Raw genomic sequence first — 8,290 nt, 5'->3', positions numbered from 1 at the left:
CAAATTGAACATACCAATATGGAAGGACTTTATTTATTTATGTATTTATTTTCTTTATTTTGTATAGTATTTTCCTTCTCTTTCTCCAAATTCTAAATTGCAAACTAGGTATTAAATCAAAATTTGGACATTAATGTATTTCTATTAATAATAATATTATTATTAAATGCACACATAAATAAACTCCAACATGATGCATAGATTATTGATGTGCCATTAGTTAATTATTCACTTTAAATATGGTTGTTCATATGTTCTAATAAGTAGAGGGAAAAACCTATAAGGAGATCAACTCTTTTCTTATTATTTACAAATTGGGTATTACACATTTTCCTTCTCTTAAGTGATTACAAGCAGACCTTCGGCTTTACAAGATTAAGAACTCGAAGGTGACTTCGGAAGCTGGACAAATGAGAGTTTGGCATCCCAAAAAAGGTATCTTATGCAGGGCACTGTTTATCTATTTATAGGAAAGATGAACCGCCTTTGTAAAAAATTATAAACATGTCCATAAAGCTTATACATTTGGTTTACAAACAACACAAGGGTATCATCGTCTTTTCTCTATTATCTTGTCACCATAAAAAAATAAACTTCTTCCAGCTTTGCCTGAATTCTATCTCCGCCTTTCCGAAGGTAATACTTTCGTCTTTACTTGATTCGCCCCGAATGTGGTCTTTGCCAAATCACCAATAACACCCTTAGAAATGTATCGAGAAATAATGGTTAACTATCGTTTTGAGGACCTTCGAAGGACGAAGGCCCCCAACAATAGCCCACACAGTATTAGGTCCTTTCCTTACAACGAATTCAGACTGCGAAATAAACGAAGACCTTGTACCGAAGGTCTGAAAAAACACCTTCCCTCGCTAACTAGCGAAATTTCTAAAATGCAGGGCCTACTCTGCAGTGGTAATTTTTTTAACTTTTCTTCCTCTTCCGCCTTTTCCCATCGCTAACCGTAGATTTCGTGTATAAATAGAAAAAACTGTATGGTATTTATCATGATATTCACTTGTTTGTTGCTAGATTGTCTTAGTGCTTTAAGTCAAAGGTTATTACTCAAAGTTGTGTTCATTTTAGCTTCTGTTGTGTTCTGGCTTTTGGCTTAAATGGCTGAGGGTAGCAAGAGTGAGGAGCTTGAGCTTGCTAGGTTTCAGGAGGCCATGGAGAAGAGTAATACTGTGAAGATTGTTGATGAAATATTGTCCGGACTGTCAGACGACTCTGAGGATAGCGATGACTTTTGATTTTGAGGGGATGCTGACGATGCCAAAGAGCGACACTGGAAACCAAGCCATGTCAACTTTGGGAAATTGAATGTGAAGAAAGGTCATATTGAAGCTATGAAATATAAATATTTGCATGATGTTTTAGTAGTGTGGCTTGGCAGGGAAACTTTTGTCCCTCTTCCTGAAAAGGACTAGGTAGTTGTTTACTAAAGCTTTCTGTAGGCTGGGTTATTCTTTCCTCTTCATAAAATGTTGGTCGAGGTTCTAAAGAGGTTCAAAATATACCTTCATCAACTTACTCCCGAAGAGTTGATTAAGATTGGGATTTTCGTTTGGGCAGTAAGGAGCCAGAGTTTGGAGCTAATTGTTGACTGTTTTTGCAACATCCACGAGCATTTTTATCAAACAAAAGCTATTGGAAAAGAGCAGTATCATAATAACTTTGGTTGCTATACCTTCATACCGGTCAGATGCCAGGTGCCCTGTCCTAACTTTTCGACAAAAGTGGCCATGTTCTTGGATGAAACAATGGTTTTATGTAAAAAATGACTTGGACTAGAGGGAAGACATTAAACATATAATTCAGTGGCCTATCATATCTCACTTCTGCATAAAAAGGCCAGCTATTGTGAAGATAGAAGAAGCCCAATCCTGCTTGGTAGCGTTTAACATCGTGTGCAGTTACATTTGCACCAGAGATTTGGTCCAGGAGCATATAGTTTTTAAAGTTTGGTCCCTTGTCATTGAATAGGAAATGTCGAAGGAGACTGAGGATGGATCAAGCCAGAGTGCTGGAAAAGGTGGTTTAGTGTATCTGAAATACACATATCAATACAGAGACCGGTTTGGTGAACCTGATGACGAATGGCTTGAATCTATCGAGGCTACTTGTGATGAAATATTGGGGGCTTACACGAAGGCTGGAGATGAACCTATGAATACCACATTTGGTGTCCGAGGAAAGAGAAGGTTAAATAGGGTGTTTGATGCCATTGGTTTTATCTATCCTGATTACTAGTTCCCTGCCTAAGGGAAGGGTCAAAAAGAAAAAGCGCTCTAAAATCTCCTTCAACTCCTCTTAAGCAGAAAAGAGTGAAGACTTTGGCAAATCACCAAAATCATACTATATTGAAAGGGCGACAGTGATACCTGTACTTTCGGCAGCGACGGGAGACGAGACGAAGGTTATGTCTACAAAGGACGACTCTTTAGTTATTTTGATGGTGCATACCTTGATTTCTACTCCAACTATTTTGATTTTTATCGAGATGTTTAGTTTATTTTAAAATTTTCAATACAGGAAAAAGGTCGAAGAGAAGGTTACTGAAGTTCCAATCCGGGACGAAGTACCCCTGGCTAGCGTGGAGCCGAAGATGTGAAGCAACTTGCAGGATCAGCCGAAGCTAAAAACTATTGCAACAAGAACCCCTTGAAAGGGTAAAAGAATGGGTAATGTGTTGAAGTGTAACACCTCAAAATCTTATTGCTGAGAATTGTGTAAAACTCTCCAAAGGTTTTGAAAATAATATTTAATAAGAATTTTCTTACTTTCGAAGTCACGCCTTCTAAATAACTAGGTTTTCTAATAACAAGATTACTATAGGAATTAGGTTTTCCCTTTATGGAACTATATATAAGTATCTACTAAAGGATATAAAAGATAGATCATATCTCAATAAATATTGTATACTTGAAACTGTTCTCCTAAAATAAAAATCTAAACATGCTCTTAAGTGGATTATGCATTCAAGAGAGTAACTTCGTTACTTTATGTTTGTGCATTCCATACATTTGGATAAAGTAATTAAAACAAGTATCTTATGTGTATATAAACTTCCTATGGAGAACATTTATCTTATGGATAAAACAAAATAATAAATAATTAATTTTTTTAGTAAGCATCATGTTGGTTCTTTGTTGGTTGCACCATTATTTGGGGTTCGCTAAATCAAACACATATTTGATTTCAAATGTGAAATTGAAAAGGGAGATAGAAATAGATTTTAAGTCTGAACTCTATTTAAATTTAATTTAAAATTTGAATTTAAACCTGATTTGAAATTGGGATTGAAATATGAAAACAGAAAACAGAAAACAGAAAATGAAAATAAAAAGAAAAGAAGGAACTCACTTGGGCCGAATTCCCTTCTTCTGGCCCATCTCCCCTTCTCTACCCCGCGCTGGCCCACTTATCCTTCTCTGCGCGCGGTCACTTAATGTTGGGCCCACTTGCCAGCACTGGTCACGCACGAGCGCCTACGCGCTGTGTGTTTGACGTGTGGGACCGCTTCGTCAGGCGCGTTCCCAGCCTTGCGCGGACTCATTTCCGGTCACCGACTAGCGGGCCCCATCCTGTCAGGTTCGACCCTATCGAATCCGTTGGGACTGTGTGCAAATCCCGGGCGAAATCGGTTGTCGCCGGCGGCGCGATTTTAGCGGAGACTTCGGTCGCTGGCTACAAATACAAATGCCCAATTGCCCTACGTTAAGAGCCGCACCTCGGATTAGCTCAAGTTCATGGATCACCTACACCAGGAATTCTGCGAGAAGGAGGAGGGAGAAAAACAAATCATCGGCGCTGAACCTCGCGATCACCGCTGCCTGGGCCTCCATGCTGGGATCCGGGAGCTCGCGAATGTCCTCTGCGTGTGACCATGGCCTCATATTAGCGGACCTAATAGGTTTCCCTAGATTTGTTTATCTCACACCTTGTTTACCACTGAACTTTTGAGGTAGTTATGCTATTGCTCTATCTGGTTTTGGGATTAATATTACATTATGATCATGTTCCAATTATACTATTGTTTTAATTATTGTTCATGACAAGATCATTGTGTTAATTGGAACATGAATCTTAACTTGAGAAACACGTGCTACCACAAGGTTGGAATGGGACGCCCTTGGGTGACTAATTAGAAAAGTTAGTGGCGGACTATCTTACCTGAAAGGGGCAAGGGCAATAGGGGAGTTGCGTATAGGGAGGTTCTCAGTTCGATAATGCTGTGATGACTTTTCAGACGAGGGATTCCTATATTGCCCTTCCTAGAAACTGTAGCGGGTTTTCTGAAGCTAGTGAAACTTTGTAAAGGCCTCATTGTGGATCCCAAGCCATTCACCTTAGAAGTTTCTAAGGGTCTAGCTAACCCTGGCTAGACGGGATACACGACTTGTGGGTAAAGGGTGCAACCTCTGCAGAGTGTAAAACTGGTAGATCAACTGTGCTCGCGGTCATGAGAAACTCAGGACTCTCGCATGATTAATTTATGGAACTAAACTTAATCTGTCATATGCATTGCATTGCGGGTGTCATTATCAATTTTCATCTCTTACTTAATTGAGTTGGTATCTACTTATACTTAGTAACTGCTAATAAAATTTTGACCAACTCTAAAAGCAATGCTCAGCTTTAACCATCTCCTTTGGTAAGCCTTACACTTCACATGAGCTCCCACTTTTGGTGAGTTCATGCACATTATTCCCACAACATGTTGAGCGATGAACGTATATGATGTCACCCTTGCTGTACTCACATCCCCCAGGTCAAGGACATGTACCACTGGATGAGGCACATGAAGGATGCTGTGATGAGTTCGTTAGTGGTCTAGGCCATCGTCTCCCAGTTAACTTTGTGTTGCTGGACCGTTGTCTTCGCATGATGTAATTATTTAACTATTTTGTACAGAACTCCTATTATATAGTAAAGATGTGACATTCGTTTCTGTACCATGAGTCATCATATGCGTGAGACTTGGTCCCGACACACTTGGTGATTATTTCGCGCCCGGGTTTGGTGCCCCCTAGAACCCGGGTGTGCCATGAAGGCTATTTTGAGGCCTGCAAAGATGGCTTCGCCTGCAGTGTCGAAGATTACCGAAAGTCCTCTCGGCACACCTGTTACCGAAAACGTGATTACTAAACTGAAAGTGGCTACTAGCACAGAGGTTTCTCTTGATGTAGACAAAGCTAAATCTTCGAAGGCTTGTTTAATAATAGATGCTGCCAAGGAAAAACAACAAGTGAAAATTGAATCTTCTAAAGCTAAATATTTGATAGAGGAAAAGGCCTCATTAGCATCCGAAGGAGTGCCGCCTGCAATTTGCGAATACATTATTTGCCATGCTTCGGGTGGAAAATTGACTAATGAGCAAATTACTAAAGTTCAGAATTACGCTAAAGATTTGAAGTACCCTTCATGCTCACTTGTATGTGGTGGCAATGATGAAGACGATTATCTCTAGTGCCTTTTAGATAGCAGGGAAATTGAAGTATGCCGTGAAATGATGGATAAAATGGGTTACCCGAAGCTAAAAATCGGGTTATCTGCTATGCCGAAGGACCAACTTGCGGACTGCATAACATACAACAATCTGAAGGTTAGCTTACATCTCTCTTCCGTGTTTTTCATGATGATTCAGATGGCTCATATGTTATTTATTTTTTTCTCTTGGTTTGACTTCATCAAGGACTGATTCTAAGTAAAGCTTTATAGGCCCAAAAGGACACCGAAGACGAAATTACTCAGATAGCCTTCAAAAATTTATGGTCGGAGGTTATCGATCTTCGGCATCAAGCCAAAGAGAAAGATAAGATTCTGATCACTCTGGTTAACAAAATAAAAGGGAGTCGTGCTGAAATGATAAAAATTTCTAACGAGGAAAATAACAAGATTTTGAAACTGGAAGATGAGAAGAAGGATAATGCAAAACACATCGCTGATCTCGAGGCTATGATGGCAGCACAAGCTGAGTCACACAAATCTGAGATGCTGAAACTGCAATAAAAATTTGATGAAGTAAACCAAAATTTTGAGGTTGAGAAAGCGAAGCGTGAAATATCTGAAACTGAACGTAACAGGGTCTAGAAGAATGTTGATGAGCTTCGGGAGTCAAAGGAACAATGCTTCTCCATTGCCACACAGTGATACGAGAAGCTGAAGAGTATGTTTGCTAGCATCGGCACTGTAAACCCCAGTGTGGGAGTATATCAACTTGGTTCATAAAAGAAAATAATACTAAGGTGATTTGGCTTATGGGTGTTATTATTGGAGGATATTTCTTTAGTTACAAAATAATAATAATAAGATAAAATATTCAAACTTGTGCATCATGCTGATGTTTAAGTGTTGTGCACTTAGTTAGAAGGTGGATTTTGAAACTTGAACTATAAATGGATTTGAATTTGGAAGAATGGAACCTGGAAACAACACCTTGGTTTAAATGAATTGCCCCTTCTATAAGTAAGTCATAAGAAGTATAAAAAATGAATAATAAAAAGGTAACAACAGGAGTTACATCATGTTGGACTTCCAATGTATATTCTAAATCTGAAATTCAAAACTTAAATTAGAATTTAGTTCGAATTCTAAAAATAAAAGAGAGAAGAGAAGGAAATAGAAAATAAAAAAAGAAAAAGGGAAAGAGGAGATGACCATCGAAGTTAGGCCCAAACCCTTTGTCACCCTTGGCCCAGTCAAGAGCTGCGCGCCGGCCGCCATGCGTAGACAGGCGGGGCCCGCATGCAGCCTCTCTCCCTACCGTCTCAGTCGGCCACGCGCGCCCTATGCCGTGGATGACTGGGGCCCACATGTCTGGTCGGTCGTTCTCAACAGCTAAGCCGAACACCACGCGAGTTGTTGCGTATCGGCCTGCAGGTAATCAGTGAAACCGAGTCGATTTCCCCTGAGCCTATAAGAATTAGAGCAGCAACCTTCCCCCTCTCCTCTCGTCCAAATACGCTAGCGCCAAGAACCTCAAACACCATTATGGGTACCTCGTCGCGAAGCGAGGAGGGATTGGAAGGCAGACACCATCAGGGAATCCACCTTGTTGTCGTCGTCGAAGCCTCGGTGTGGTGTCCAGGAGCATTGTAAGGCTTCAGGTGGCATGTTCGTGGCCTAGGCAAGGGTGGTGGTGCATCGGGTCCTGGTGAATTTCTCGCTGTCGTCGCGCTACCGTCATGGATCCGCCCTCCGCCGTGGGCAGCCAGCTCCACTGCGCGACTCTTGGTGAGAATTATTCACATGGCTTTGCATCTTCGTTCTTTGCGTGTAGCATCTCTTAGGGCATCGTGCTAATCCTCGTTGAGCCGTGTCCTCGCACACCGGCGATGGCGCCGCCGTCGACAGTGCAGTGCCACCGGGGCTTTAGCCAGGACGGAGACAGGGGGCGCATACCATAGATCTACCTATGGACGGTTGGCATTAAATTAGGAGATGCACCTTCGCCCAGTGAATCAGTGCCATCGGATGGTGATCGGGTGGAGGCGGGTCATGATGCGCCATAATTGAATCTGAACCAAAGATCATTAATCTTGCGGATGAGATCAGACACCGGTTCACATATAGAGTCGATTTAATTCCAGCCTTAGATCAGTGATCCGAGCGCCCCAGGTCACGTACCGATTCAAGTGAACTAGAGCCTAATCCACGCCGTGGAGTTATAATCAGGCAGCTAGGGGTCACCGATACCCCTTCGCCGTGCTATTTTGTAAAAGAACCCCTAGAGTCTTTACTAATCAACCTGCAGTACGCCTTTACATAAAGATCATTGCCTCTAGGTCCCAGAATTTGCCGAATGAACCCTAGGCTTCCTGGTTTTTGTGTCTGCAGTACATAGGTCATTAGGAAATAGTAATTAATATTGAAAATGATTTCTAGTATAGAACTAATTCCAGAACCTTGTTAAATTCATAATTAATACATTTTAACTCCTTTTTGATCCATTCTAGTTTCATTAAACTTATATTAATATTGTTTATCATCTAGTAACCTTATTTTATTATGAAACATATGGTTGAAATCATCCACTTAATTTGTTTTATGTCTAACACATAAACATTCAGAAAATCATAACTCTTTAACTGTAACTCCGATTTTAGTGGTTCTCGAATCTACGATCTCGTAGCAACGCATAGATCATTATTCCGCAGTTTGAGCTCATGTTTGTTGTGATGTTAATTTCTCCTATACCATGTTTGTTTGTATTGTTGCGAGTAGACGAGCAAGTGACTGAGGAGCTCGGTACTCAGTAGGTGGAAAATACTGAGCAGGAGCTCGTTGA

Source organism: Zea mays, chromosome 1 (assembly GCF_902167145.1).
Source record: "Zea mays cultivar B73 chromosome 1, Zm-B73-REFERENCE-NAM-5.0, whole genome shotgun sequence".
Lineage (NCBI taxonomy): Eukaryota > Viridiplantae > Streptophyta > Magnoliopsida > Poales > Poaceae > Zea > Zea mays.
The sequence above is the reverse complement of the archived record's forward strand: the minus strand, read 5'-3'. Positions refer to the sequence as shown.